We start from the raw sequence: 15752 nt of genomic DNA on the forward strand, positions 1-15752 counted from the left end.
CTCATAGTAAATACTGGAACAACAACAAACCAAACAGAAATATATTCCCTCTGTTTGCTCAACACACACTTCATTATTGCCTCCCCAGAGCAAAACTTTGGAAAAAGAAATCAGGAAGCATTCATTTAGAGGTTTTATTAAATGCTCACTGTTTTGATTGCTTTTATTTTTTTTATTAAGGGTTTCAAAAGAACCATTTTGTAAATACATTAACAGAAAAACAAGCATAAGGCATAGGGCTAAGACAGTTGTTGATAACATTACTGTACTATTTTCAACACTTGCTTGTTCCAGGAGTTAGAAGGATCTCTGCATACAGCCTATTCCCCCCCCCCAACCCAAACTCATAACAGTATGATTAAGCTGACAAGTAATAATACATTTCTATTATTTTGATTAAACTTGCGAACTGCTTTGAGGCTTCTGTTTTAGAATGGAAAGGTGGGATTTTTTTTTAAAAGCTGTTTTTATGAAAATACAAGCATGCTTTGCAAAATAGCGCAATGTCATAAACTTGGATTAGAGATCTTTTTTTTTTTAAACAAATGTCTACATTTATAAAACGACAACCCATCAAGTACTTCAGAAGGCACCGTAAGTTTAATGGAAAAGGGAATAAAACCTTGCCAGGCTGCCACTGGACTCCTTACCGCTCAAGGTTATGAGGAGTGATGTTTCCTACTGCTTGTTAAAGTTTGTGCCTAGCTATTCTCTGACCTCGATGTCTTACTTTTTCCTGCTCCATAATTGGCTTGGTTGTGGGGGTCCTTGCCATATTGTATGTCTTGGAGACCACAGAAGGCTAAAGACATTCACGTTATTTTTAACATGCAGTTTAGCGTTGGATTTCAGGTGATTTATAGCCACGCAGCCCTCTTCCTAGAAGAAAGTGGATTAGAATGCAGCATATCTGTTGCAGAAACCCTAGAGGCTGTTCCCGTTTCAATCTCTTCCCCCCTCCTCAACCTCACGATAGTATTTCTCTACTGTCATGTGAAACATACATGCCTGCCTCATGATTTGAACTTGGGCTAGATTCCTGACCTAGGGCCCACCTTCTCCCTTTTCGGAGGAGATTGCTACAGGGATGTGGCAGTGTCCAGACCAGGCTAACAGTGATTCCCATTGGCTAATGGTACCCACAGTGTTGTCAGTCTGCAAAAAGGAGTGAGAGTTAGGGGGAGACAGGGCCAGACCTGCCATTAGGTTCTGAGGCAGCTGCCTTGGGTGGTACTAGGAATGGCACTGAGATGTCCTGACACCAGTGAATGACACCAGTGAATGAATGAATCTTTATTTGCGTCAGCCATTATCCATAGCAATAAAACAACAATACGATATACAAAGAATGGATATAAAAAGTCAATTATATAAAATACATTTTAGGGGTTTGAATCAATATTGATTCAAACCCCTAAAATGTATTTTATATAATTGACTTTTTATATAAGAGGGGTGATAACCTCATTCCTCAAGTCTTTATAAAGAGTGCAAGCCAGAAGGGCATGCGCCACTGATTCGGTACTGCCATCTCCACAGGGACATAAGTGTTTTTCGTGTGGAATCTGTTGGAATCGTCCCTCAAGTACAGCCGAGGGAAATACAGGTACATTCAATCTTGTGAGAGTAAAACCGTGTCTATATTTTGGGATTGCTAGGTTATGCAGATAGGGTGCCAGAGAGTCGAAATGGGAAAGTGGAAAATAGTCATACCATGGGCAAAATTTCCTTATTGTGGTCAAGTTGTTCTGATGCTCGATATCATTTAGGCGCTGACAAATTAGACTGTTTGCTTTACTAAAACCCAAAGTGAGTAGCTGTTGTGGTGATAAAACACAAGAGTGAAGCTTTTGATAGACTATTTTAGTCCAGGCGCTCTTGTGACCATCTTGCAGCACTAGGGATATTAGACCAGGGGGATTTGAGTTTGTCCTGACACCAGTGTTGAAATAAGATTCAGCTGCCAGTCCCAATCAACTTATTTTTTAAAAAATTACTAACAATTATTATCAAATATCGGGTTAAGAACTTTGCTTCAGGATGAGAACAGAAATCGCGCTGCGGCAGTGTGGCGGCAGCGGGAGGCCCCATTAGCTAAAGTAGTAGTACCTCAGGTTAAGAACAGTTTCAGGTTAAGAATGGACCTCCAGAATGAATTGAGTTCTTAACCCGAGGTACCACTGTATATTCAAATTTAGAAATAATTAGTATACTTTAGAGTGAAGCACGTCCTGCCCTCATAGCCGGGAAAATTATGACTTAGGTGACCTGTGTGCCTGCTCATTCTGCTGCCCAGGTGCTGTTGACCTTTGATGGGCAACTTCGAAGCCGCTCCTGCTTCCCTTTCATAGGCTTCTTTATCTTTCAGCCAAACTTGTTGTGCATAAGCCGGTTGCTGGTAGCTTTGCTGCACAAGAGATTGGGCAATTTGCTGCCCAACGAGTTTCTGCTAGCACAACTGTAACATTGGATCCCTCTGTTGTGTAACGTTAAAACTCACCCATCCGCTAGCGCAAGAAGCCCCAGGCAAGCAGACAGAGAGCATGTGGATACAGCCCAATAGCATCTTCCGCCATGTACACAAGTCCCAATGCACATAGATGCAAGAACACCAAAGACCCTTTTATTTTTTCTGGGAATATTGCACGTTCCCCTTTAAATCCCAAGTGTACACATGATGCTATGCTGTTAGCAACCCCTCTGCTGGAGGAGACTCTTGAGAGTCCCATGGACTGCAAGAAGATCAAACCTATCCATTCTCAAAGAAATCAGCCCTGAGTGCTCACTAGAAGGACAGATCCTGAAGTTGAGGCTCCAGTACTTTGGCCACCACATGAGAAGAGAAGACTCCCTAGAAAAGACCCTGATGTTGGGAAAGATGGAGGGCACAAGGAGAAGGGGACAACAGAGGATGAGATGGTTGGACAGTGTTCTCGAAGCTACTAACATGAGTTTGGTCAAACTACGAGAGGCAGTGAAGGATAGGCGTGCCTGGCGTGCTCTGGTCCATGGGGTCACGAAGAGTCGGACACGACTGAACGACTGAACAACAACAAAACTGCAATTCTCAGCTCTAAGACTACTTTGGGTTCATGGTGAATGATTTAAAAAAATCTTTATTTTTTTTTTAAAAAACACTTTAAAAAAAAATTCGTGGCAAACTGGAAACGCTGAGCTGTCTCCAACTGGCAGGCCCAGTGTCTTTCCTGCAAAGAGCATGCCTGCAAAAAAAAAAGTGTGCTATTGCAAGTCTCCCCAGAGCCGTTCTGCTTAGCGTTTGTGACTTGAGAATATTGTTCTTACAATCTAGGCCACTGGAAACCGCAGCTGGCTGGCTTCTCTTCTACCCATGCTGTGAGCAGCAGGCTCTCGAAGGAATGTTGGTATGAATGAAATATATCCCAGAGAGTGGCTTCCCGAAACATCTGTGCCTTTCAGTACTCAGCACTGTACTCCCTTTCAAAATAGCAGAGTGTAAGATGTCACGTATTAGAACCACTGACGGCATGGGCTGGAGTGTATTTACACAGAAGGAAGCGCGCCCCATTTGGAAGACAGGGACGTAGCTCAGTAACAGAGCACAGGATTTGTATGTATGTTGAGTCCCTGGGAGGACCAGGAAAAGCTGGAAGCACAAAGAGCTGCTGTCACTCACTCTAGTCTAGGAGTAGTAAATGTGGTAGCTTCCAGATATTATTGGACTACAACTCTGTTGTGCTCAGCCAGCATAGCCAAGGCTGAGGGATGATGTTAGTACAGAAACATCTGGAAGAGCCACAGATTCCCACCCCATCCCATCTTTTTCCTCCATTCGGTTTTCTGATGCAATGAATACAAATTTTATTTAGAGGGGGCAGGTTCTGAATAATTGGTGAAGGCTGCAGAACTCACCAACTACAAATTCTTTGCTTGGTTGACAGCTGTTTTTCAGTGCTTGAACTACAGGGGTCCAGAAGAGGCTTATCTCTCCCTTATCTCAGGTGGTGATGGTCCTCCCAGCTACTGTTTTTAGAAGGATATATGGAGAACAAGATTTGGCTAACGGTGGGAGGAGTCAGGGGAGGGGCTTGTGACTTTCACCGAGGTCCATCGAGAAGCTACCCCTTCTTTAGATCCGTAACTATGAAAAATTCTAAGTTCTTCAAAGAGGATTCTTCTTCTGGTTGTTCTCGAAACATAGCTCAGATTGCTTGTAAATAACTAACAAAAGCTGGTGGTCAGTGGAGTGGAGGAAATTGAATTTTGAGCTCTATTGCTCAACAATTTCAGGGAAGGATATAAGTTAGACTGGTTCATCATCACACAGGTTAGGTATGTTGCGCTGACAGCATTTATCCTGGCACTGTAAAGTTTTCTGTGTGCTCAGTGATCTGTGACTCACCTATGGGGCCATAAGGGAATCTGTAGCTGGGCAGATAACCTCAAGAGCCAACCTTTCAGTTGTTGTTCCAAATGTGAATTTTCCCCTTTCCAGAATATACTTCCCCTTGATTTCATTGGATGGCCTCAACCTGTAGTGTTGTGCGAGAATTTTACAATCCACTCTCTCCAGTCCACGCCATAATTTTATAAACTTTTAACATGTCCACTCTTGATTGCCTCCCCCGTCCCCCTCTGATTTCTAGGATAAATGTCACATGTACGCATATGAAGTACATTTAACACACATGAGTTCCTCCGAAGAATAATGGGAGCTGTAGTTTATTAAGGGGGCTAGGAATTGTAGCTATGAGACAAAAACTACAGTTCCCAGAATGCTTTGGGGGAAGCCATGCACTTTAAATACATGGTGTAGATGTGACTTGGGGTTCACATGCTACTTTAGAACAGACATTAGCTTTTTAGGCCAATCTTTTCCTGCTGGAATTATTGGGGGCAGGCACTTAATGTTATCTATGAACTTCACCCTATCTCCTCTCTGAGTACAGTGGTACCTTGGTTCTCAAACGCCTTGGTACTCAAACAACTTGGAACCCAAACACTGCAAACCCAGAAGTAAGTCTTCCGGTTTGTGATTTTTTCCGGAAGCCAAACGTGCTCTATTTTTAGTGTTATGCTTCCATTTTGAGTGCCACGCTTCTGTTTTGAGTGTTACGCTGAGGTCTGCCTGTTTTTGCTATTTATTTTGCGTTTCTGTGGCCCTTTTTTGTTTTTGTGACTGTGTGGAACCCAGTTCAGCTACTGATTGATTGTGTGACTGCAGTGCATTGTTTATTGCTTTCATTTTATGGATCAATGGTCTCGTTAGATAGTAAAATTCATGTTAAATTGCTGTTTCAGGGGTTGTTTTTTGAAAGTGTGGAACGGATTAATCCATTTTGCATCACTTTCTATGGGAAAGCGCGCCTTGGTTTTGGAACGCTTTGGTTTCGGAACAACTTCCGGAACGGATTAAGTTTGAGAACCAAGGTACCACTGTGTTAGGAACCTTCTGAAACAGTAGCTATGGCTATGGGGGTCATCTCCTAGCTGCAGGTGGGCAGGATCCTCTCCTTCTACCTGTAATCCAGGCACTGCTGACTGCCTGTCAGGTGGTCCCTTTGTGAAAACTGATATTCAGTTTGTCTACTTTCCAACCTCCTGGCAAGAAGGCTGGTTCTATTGGTGAGTTGCAGGAGCTAAGCAAACAGTTGTTTCTAATTCAGGTGGCCATTTTTTTTATTTATTTAAATCTAAGGTTGGCCCCAAATGAACCAAGACTGAGAGATAACAGCTGGCCAACGGCCACCAAGAGAGTTAATGGCCAAGCTTATGTCTTGGAAAGAGGATTTATATTATTGGAAATGAGAACTGAATACTTGGCATGGGGATTTTTACAGTTCCTGCAGCAGCTGCAAAAAAAAGAATAGCAAAACAGGAACAAGGATTGATTCTTTTAATTGTGAGTAAATTGCAGCCACTCAAGTCTAGATTTAAATGGTGACAGATAAAACACTGGCTGTCTTTTTTATTCTAAAAAAGCAAATACAGTGGCACCTCGGTTGTCAAACGTAATCCGTTCCGGAAGACCGGTTGACTTCCAAAACTTTCGACAACCAAGGTGCAAAGGGTGGTCGGCAAAGTCAATATAGAAAATTGAAAAAAAAAAATGCAGTGGAAGCTTTGGGGACTCGCACGTTTTCTTACATTTTGTTTGCCACGTGTGCAACTTCTCATACAATTTCTGAATCAAAGCGTGCCTCTCCGTACCCAGATTGCTGCTGTCCTGAAAGTGTGGCTTCATCAGGACTCGAACTGAGGGGTCATTCAGATTTTCTGTGCTGGATGAACCTACCAATTTCTGTTTCTCATTTTTCCACTCTTAAATTCAGTTCTCCACATTTGCATAGGAATATGTGGTTTTTTCTAAGGCTCCTTGTGAAAATTCATCAGTATTTTATGCAAATTTCTCCTAACATAAAAGGTAAAGGGACCCCTGACCGTTAAGTCCAGTCGCAGACGACTCTGGGGTTGCGGCGCTCATCTCGCTTTACTGGCCGATGGAGCTGGCGTTTGTCCGCAGACAGCTTTCCGTTGTCCACAGAAGCTTTCTAGGTCATGTGGCCAGCATGACTAAGTTGCTTCTGGTGAACCAGAGCAGTGCACGGAAACGCCGTTTACCTTCCCGCCAGAGTGGTACCTATTTATCTTCTTTCACTTGATATGCTTTTGAACTGCTAGGTTGGCGGGAACAGGGACTGAGGAACAGGAGCTCACCCCATCGCAGGGATTCGAACTGCCGACCTTCTGATCGGCAAGCCCTAGGCTCTGTGGTTTAAACCAGAGTGCCACCCACGTCCCTTAACCATCCGCGTCCTAACATACACATTACTAAATTCGTTTTGAGTAATAAACACATTTCTGCAAGCAACTTCTCATAACGATCTTTGACGGTTACTTCAATGTACAGGTATATATTTTTCTGCAGTGTCTATATTTTTATGCTGATTTTCATCCGATGTATGCATTTTTGTACCCATTGTTGGCTGGAGAAACAGAGAAGTGCAAATTTCAAAAGATAATTGTGTATCACTTCATGTATTGGTTAAACACATATGAATTAGGTGGTTCCCATTAAGATGCAAACCAAACTGATTTTATCCTTTGTCCCTAGCCGTATGCTCAGGACAGTTGCACTAGAGTACAGAATTGCTTGGATTTAAATGTGTTATTTAGCACAGTGATTCTCCTGGCACTGCAAGCCTGTTTGCCCCTTGTCATGGCTCGCAAAGTCAGAATAAATGATGAAAATTATACATATCTTTTTGAAATGAAGTAATGCAGTAAAATGTAAAAAAAACTGACGACAAGTAAGCAAGTCCATGCTTCATATGACTTGAAGAGTTCAGCTTTTCTTGGTGCAAATGCACACAGCCCCTAGACATATGCAAAGTCAGAGTTTTCCTAATCGGTCAAGTTGCTTAGAGGTGAACCAAAGTTTCAGAAACAGCTGATCAGTCAAGTTGCTTTAAGGTGAACCAAAGTTTCAAAACCAGCAGATGGCATAGAGGGGGACCTTTAGCATTAACCTTGAGCCAATAATTAATTACCTAAGTTAGGGCTATCTGAGTTGAATGGCCTAGACTTTTTAGGAATCTTAGTGGTCCAAATCCTTTATTTAAAATTTCTTTTCAACTGATGCTAGTTTTAGTAATAAAAAATATAAAAAATAGAGGATTCTCTCAATTCCATTAACCCAGTCTTAGCAGATGTCTGAGTGCACCATTGAATTGGGGCCATAATATTCCGCCTGGGGAGGGGTTAATTTAGACTTGGCATAAATGTGCATTTCTGTACAGCTGTACAAGACATAAGTATCACAAGTGTGTTTTCACCCATGGAGGCTCTTGCTTTAATTGGGTATATAAAATAAACATAAACCCATTTTGTTGTTGTTGTTGTTCAGTCGTTCAGTCGTGTCCGACTCTTTGTGACCCCATGGACCAGAGCACGCCAGGCATGCCTATCCTTCACTGCCTCCCGCAGTTTGGCCAAACTCACGTTAGTAGCTTCGAGAACACTGTCCAACCATCTCATCCTCTGTCGTCCCCTTCTCCTTGTGCCCTCCATCTTTCCCAACATCAGGGTCTTTTCCAGGGAGTCTTCTCTTCTACTGGAGCCTCAACTTCAGGATCTGTCCTTCTAGTGAGCACTCAGGGCTGATTTCTTTAAGAATGGATAGGTTTTATCTTCTTGCAGTCCATGGGACTCTCAAGAGTCTCCTCCAGCACCATAATTCAAAAGCATCAATTCTTCGGCAATCAGCCTTCTTTATGGTCCAGCTCTCACTTCCGTACATTACTACTGGGAAAACCATAGCTTTAACTATACGGACCTTTGTCGGCAAGGTGATGTCTTTGCTTTTTAAGATGCTGTCTAGGTTTGTCATTGCTTTCCTCCCAAGAAGCAGGGGTATTTTAATTTCGTGACTGCTGTCACCATCTGCAGTGATCATGGAGCCCAAGAAAGTGAAATCTCTCACTGCCTCCATTTCTTCCCCTTCTATTTGCCAGGAGGTGATGGGACCAGTGGCCATGATCTTAAATAAACCCATTTATTTGCTCATTTATTTGCCTAATGCCTCGTCTTTCTTTCCTGCTGGCAGAGCAGTCAGAGGGACAGAGGGATGCAATGAACAGGGTGGGCTGAGAACTTGGGAGACTTGGCTGAAATTCCTTTTGAGCTTTGAAGACTGAAAGGTGAACTTCAGCCAGCCGCTCTCTTAGAGCGCAAGAGAAGCCCCACATAGAGCGCATTGCAGTAAACCAGTCACCATGCCTGAACTCCTGAGGGCAAACTTTCCTGGTCTGAGAACAGTCATACCCACAGTTGATAAAGAAGCACTTTTGGACACTGAGGCTACTGGGTTCAGAAGCAACCACAGAATATATACTTGCTCTTTTAGGAGGAGTTCAACCCCAACCAGAGCAGGCCAATTCCTCAAATGTGGTGTTGACTCACCCACAGTACCTGTACCTACAAGCGAGCCAGTGTGGTGTAGTGGTTAAGAACGGTAGACTCGTAATCTGGTGAACCGGGTTCGCGTCCCCGCTCCTCCACATGCAGCTGCTGGGTGACCTTGGGCTAGTCACACTTCTCTGAAGTCTCTCAGCCCCACTCACCTCACAGAGTGTTTGTTGTGGGGGAGGAAGGGAAAGGAGAATGTTAGCCGCTTTGAGACTCCTTAGGGTAGTGATAAAGCGGGATATCAAATCCAAACTCCTCCTCCTCCTCCTCCTCCTCCTCCTCCTCCTCCTCCTCCTCCTCCTCTTCTTCTTCTTCTTCTTCTTCTTCTCTTTTTGAATAATTAGATTTATTTGGCACGGGGGGGGGAATCAGGATTTTAGAGATGCTTAGGTGGAGCATGGCCAAAGAAAGGTTGGGAACCACTGGTCTAGTGTGATCATCACAAAACGCATGCAGGATATCAAATCCAAACTCTACTTCTCCTACAACAGTTTCTTACAATTCTAAATATGCCACCAGGCCTTAAAAGTTTGGGGATCCTTAACAGAAGCTCTCATGGGCTGGAGTCCACTAAATCAGGTGCATGAAACATTATCCTAAACCGAGAGGTGTAATGCTCATAGGTGTATATGCAGTGTTTTGGACCGTGAAAAATATATACAGTTAGCAATGAGGTCAGAGGGAAAATAAATGCATGCATTCCAGACAGTGATAATTACATTAAACCTTATGTGTTTGCAATATGATTACAGTTGTGCCTTGTTTGTCAAACGCCTTGGTACTCGTCCGTTTTGGCTCCCGAATGCCGCAAACTCAGAAGTGAGTTTTCCGGTTTGCGAATGCTCTTTGGAAGCCGAATGTCCAACGCGGCTTCCGTAGCTTCCGATTTAGTGCAGGAAGCCCCTGCAGCCGATCGGAAGCTGTGCCTTGGTTTTCGAACGTTTTTGGAAGTCGAACGGACTTCTGGAACGGATTTCGTTCAACAGCCAAGGTACGACTGTACAAGTTCACAAAGGAGCACTGCTTTCTACTGTACTTACTGCTAAGTGCCCAATTCCTGCTCCATGCCACCCTTTTAAATGTTAAAGTTCACTCATTGTGCAAAAATGCACAGTAAACATTCCAAAGGTTCATGGCAGATCAAGAGGAAAGCAATTTCCCTGGGGGGGGGGGCAATGTTTAAACTTTTGGAACTACCTGATCTGGAAAAGGTTATCATGCGGTCCTGAATCATCATTTCAGGGATGGCTCTAGATTAGGGGTGGGCGAATTTGTCATTTTTTTTTTGTTTCTCCCCATTTCTCATTTTTTTCCCAATCTTAAGTCCTGTTTTCCAACATTTGCACAACAGTTTGTGATTTTTAAAAAGCCCTCCTGAAAATTCACCCGCATAATTGTGGGAATTCTCTCTCCCCCCCAATAGACACATTTTTTGTATGCAATTTCTCCTGATGTACACATTTTTGGAAACCGAATTCCTGTAATAGAATGCAATTTTGTGTTATGTTTTCATGAATGTATGCATTTTTATGCGCGCTTTCCCCTAATATATGCATTATTGCACACGTAAGGGGTGTGCCTACAGCCACAGAACCATTCTCAATCCAGGCGTATCCTACCATCAATATGGAAAGGAAAACCCCACACTCACTCTCTAATAGGAACCATGAACTTAACATGCAAGAGTCAAGAACAGCCAGAGCAGTACTCATTTCTTAAAAGTGGGGTGCTTAGCCAGAAGGCTAACAAGAGAACCTCCCCCTTCTGCAGTTTCCAGCAATTGGTAATCAGAAACGTTGCTGCCACCAGCCATGGAGTTTTCTAACTGCAAGGAACCTATTAACAAGCAGTCTATGCCCACATTCACACCATGCATTTAAAGTGCTATGATCCCACTTGAAACAATTATGACTTCCCCCAAAGAACTGTGGGAGCCAGTGGCATAGCATAGTTCACCAGGGCCCGGGGCAAGGTGCAAAAGGGGTGGGGTGGGGCCTATGGCTCACCTGTAGCACGCCCACAGGAAGCTCCACCGGTCTGGCCTAGGAGCCAAGGCACTCCAAGAGGAGATATGGCAGCCATCTTCAAATATCTAAATGGTTGTCGCATGGAAGAGGGAGCAAGGTTGTTTACTCCTGCTCCAGAGGGTAGGGCTCAAATCAATGAATTTAAGTCACAGGAAATGTAACTAAGCATCAGGAAGAACTTCCTGACACTAAGAGCTGGGTCTTAGTTGAAGAGAGATTCCGACAGGTACAACAATATACAGTGATACCTTGGTTCTCAAATGCCTTGGTACTCAAACAACTTGGAACCCAAACACTGCAAACCCGGAAGTGTTCTGGTTTGTGAATTTTTTTCAGAAGCCAAACGTGCTCCGTTTTGAGTGTTATACTTCCAATTTGAGTGCCATGCTTCCGTTTTGAGTGGCACACTTCTGTTTAGAGTCTGTCTGTTTTTGATATTTATTTTGCATTTTTGTTTTAGCGGCTCTTTTTTGTTTTTGTGATTATGTGGAACCCAGTTCAGCTACTGATTGATTGATTGTGTGACTGCAGTACATTGTTTATTGCTTTCATTTTATGGATCAATGGTCTCGTTAGTAAAATTCATGTTAAATTGCTGGTTTGGGGGTTGTTTTTAAAAGTCTGGAATGGATTTAATCCATTTTGCATTACTTTCTATGGGAAAGCACACCTTGGTTTTGGAACACTTTGGTTTTGGAACGGACTTCAGGAACGGATTAAGTTTGAGAACCAAGGTACCACTGTGATTCTGTACTTGATTTCCTGTCTAATAAATACGATATCAACATAAAATCTATTTAAGAGGTACATAAGGCCTGCAAGAATTTGGAAAAATCAAAGCTATTGATGCTGAAGAACTATGCTGTAAACCAGGGGTGGTTTAAAACTGGCAGTGATCTACCCCCTTTTTGGGGTTCAGGTCAAAGTTGTTGAGCTTTTTTTAGGAAGGAGGAAGGCCCATTTTGGGAGGGGGTTGGGTCAAAGTTGTTGAGTTTTTTCAGGGAGGAGGTAAAATGCTTAGCTTTTTTAAGGGGATCCACAGTTGTTCAGCTTCTTTGGGGGGAGCCAATGATCTACCAGTGATCTACCGCAGTCGTCCAGTGTTCTATCGGTAGATCACGATCTACCTGTTGGACATGCCTGCTGTAAACTTATAGCAATAACTCGAAGACTTCCAGAGTCTACGCTTCCACAAGGAATACTTCTCTTCATACTACAGCAAAAACTCATGGATAATGTGCCTAATGTTCCTGTTGCTCTAAGGATTCTTCTCACACTTCCAGTGTCTCTGGCAACACAGTTTCTCAAAGCTCAAGCTTATAAAAACTTACATACGCTCAGCGATGTTGCAAAAGAGACTAGTTGGCTTGGCAAGTACCGTATTTTTTGCTCCATACGACACACTTTTTCCTCCTAAAAAGTAAGGGGAAATATCTGTGCATCTTATGGAGCGAATGGTGGTCCCTGGAGCTGAATTACCCAGGGGCCAAAAGAGGATCATGCTTTTTATTTTACAAAGAGAAAAGGGGGTGTTGAAAGAGATCAGGAGAGAGATAAGAATCCCGGCTCCCTTTCAGCCCCGCCCCCTTGCCCAGGCCTCCATTGTTGAATGTGCTGCAGAGGGAGGTTGTTTGTTTCCCCAGCAACATGTGACTGGCTGATTAGATTATCTGTCTGGAAACTGTAGAAAAGGCTCCCTTTCCTTTAGAAGCTGCAGAAATGTGAGCTGAACCCAATAAAAACGGGGCTTTTCCTCTTTGCTTTTCCCCCTTTGCAAAAAAGCTGCAAAACTTTTAGCTGATCCTCAAAAAAACCAGGGCTTTTCCCTTTGCAAAAAAAGCTGCAAAACTTTTACCTGATCCTCAAAAAAACAGGGCTTTTACAGGAGGAAAACCAGAAAAATATTTTTTTTCCTTGTTTCCTCCTCTAAAAACGAGGTGCGCCCCATGGAGCGAAAAATACAGTACATCAGTTGAACATACTCAAGTATCAGCACTTTGACCTGAAGAAATTGCTGACAAAATTTGAACATTTGAAAAGGAGAAGAAAGGTTTTCATGTGCCTGAAATCGAAACTTTTAAGAGACTTGAATTTTAACATCACAATGGACAAGAGTATTCAAAATGATTTGTGTGCTAAAACATTTTCTTTTGTATTTGGGAAAGATAATCAAATATTGTTGTGTTTCACATTCTTGCAGTTTAAAATAAATGTAGCAATTTCAAGTTTTTTGCTTTTCTTTTTCTCTTTTCAAGTTTGGTGCTTTTCAAAAGAGAAGTTAGCATTTTTCGGGGGGTGAGGAGGGGTGGGTGCAAGTAGTCTTGCCTAGGACACAAAATAGCCTGGCACTGGCACTCTTAGCAACCAATCCTTCTTCACAGGAAACTTTGGGAATTGTAGTTCTGGGAGGAGAATAGTGGTCTCCTAACAACTCTCAGCACCCTTAAGCAAACAACAGTTCCCAAAATTCTTTGGGGGAAGCCATGGCTGTTTGAACTGGTGTGGTACTGTTTTAAAAGTAAAGTGCAGATGGAGCCTGGGTCAGGTGTCAAGCTTATCCCATGATAAATTTTCACCCTGCGATGGGGTGAGCTCCCGTTGCTTGGTCCCAGCTCCTGCCCACCTAGCAGTTTGAAAGCATGTCAAAGTGCAACTAGATAAATAGGTACCGCTCCGGCGGGAAGGTAAACGGCGTTTCCAATGTACTGCTCTGGTTCGCCAGAAGCAGCTTTGTCATGCTGGCCACATGACCTGGAAACTGTACGCCGGCTCCCTCGGCCAGTAACGCGAGATGAGCGCTGCAACCCCAGAGTCAGACACAATTGTACCTAATGGTCAGGGGTCCCTTTACCTTTAACCCTATTTACAGCAGACACACTGAAATTAACGAAGCTAAGTGTTATGTATTGAAGTTCTCACCCTAGGCCACTAGGGGTGTGTGTATATAGTTCATTCTGCTGCAGTTTTCACTCAGGTCCGCACATGCAAATGGGGGATTGAAAGTGACGTTCAGGGATTGGGTAACTACAGAAAGTTGTTACTGTTGCTTGTAGATGAGTTCTATATAAGCAGGCTGCTGAGCCCTTCAGTTCAGTCCTGTTCCAGCCTGAGAATAAACAGAGCTGCTTGGAGAATCGCTGTGTCGTCTGCTATGTCCACCCACTATTTAATACTAAGGCTGCTATGTCCATTAATTCCAAGGGCTCTAGTTTTTGCAGGGCTAGCACTGGCTGTTGTTGTTCAGTCGTTCAGTCGTGTCCGACCCTTCGTGACCCCATGGACCAGAGCACGCCAGGCACCCCTATCCTCCACTGCCCCCCGCAGTTTGGCCAAAGTCATGCCAGTTGCTTCGAGAACACTGTCCAACCATCTCATCCTCTGTCGTCCCCTTCTCCTTGCGCCCTCCATCTTCCTCAACATCAGGGTCTGGCTACACATCCTATTAAAGGTGCTTATATTCCCAGGCTCAACATCAAAAAAACTAAGATCATGGCCACTGGTCCCATCACCTCCTGGCAAATAGAAGGGGAAGAAATGGAGGCAGTGAGAGATTTCACTTTCTTGGGTTCCATGATCACTGCAGATGGTGACAGCAGTCACGAAATTAGAAGACGCCTGCTTCTTGGGAGAAAAGCAATGACAAACCTAGACAGCATCTTAAAAAGCAAAGACATCACCTTGCCGACAAAGGTCCGTATAGTTAAAGCTATGGTTTTCCCAGTAGTAATTTACGGAAGTGAGAGCTGGACCATCAAGAAGGCTGATCGCCGAAGTATTGATGCTTTTGAATTATGGTGCTGGAGGAGACTCTTGAGAGTCCCATGGACTGCAAGAAGATCAAACCTATCCATTCTCAAAGAAATCAGCCCTGAATGCTCACTAGAAGGAAAGATCCTGAAGTTGAGGCTCCAGTACTTTGGCCACCTCATGAGAAGAGAAGACTCCCTAGAAAAGACCCTGATGTTGGGAAAGATGGAGGGCACAAGGAGAAGGGGATGACAGAGGATGAGATGGTTGGACAGTGTTCTCGAAGCTACTAACATGAGTTTGGCCAAACTGCGAGAGGCAGTGAAGGATAGGCGTGCCTGGCGTGCTCTGGTCCATGGGGTCACGAAGAGTCGGACACGACTGAACGACTGAACAACAACATATTCCCAGGCACAGGCCAGCAGGCTCACTCATCCATTTTTAAGTGGTGAAACATTCCAGACAATTGCACCCTCCACGTGGAGTCAGAAGTGGTGCAGTCCATGGCGGCGGCGGCGGGGGGAGGGGGGCTCTACCACTTCCTTTTGCTTCACGGTGCATCCAGGGCCTGATTTAGGTTTGATGTGGCCCTAAGCTACTGAAGGTAATGGGGCCCTTTATATGTCCAGCTGTCCTTTGTCAACAACAAATTGTTGCTGTTTTTTTTGTGTTGAATATATGCTATATGGTAATTTATGGACCTAATTGGTCCATACACAACATAAAACACTTAGCTTGTTTAACTTATACCGTAGGTAAATCTGGCACTGGACAGATCCAGCCACGGAGAACAAGAGATCTCCCCACAAACACCCCGTGGCTTCCTTAGAAAAGAGTGAGGGGCGGATCTGAATGGTCGACTTTAACCAGCCATTCTCCCCATTCATCCCTGCCAGAGAGGCGCCCCTGGAGGCTATAAAAGGCAACGGAGGCGCCTTGGCCGGACGCCGCTTGCTAATTTGGGGCTCTCGCCCGCCGCCCCCCTCCGCCCCATCACTTTCGGCCAGCCAATCGCGAGGCGGCAGCTGCTAT

Source organism: Lacerta agilis, chromosome 13 (assembly GCF_009819535.1).
Source record: "Lacerta agilis isolate rLacAgi1 chromosome 13, rLacAgi1.pri, whole genome shotgun sequence".
Classification (NCBI taxonomy): domain Eukaryota; kingdom Metazoa; phylum Chordata; class Lepidosauria; order Squamata; family Lacertidae; genus Lacerta; species Lacerta agilis.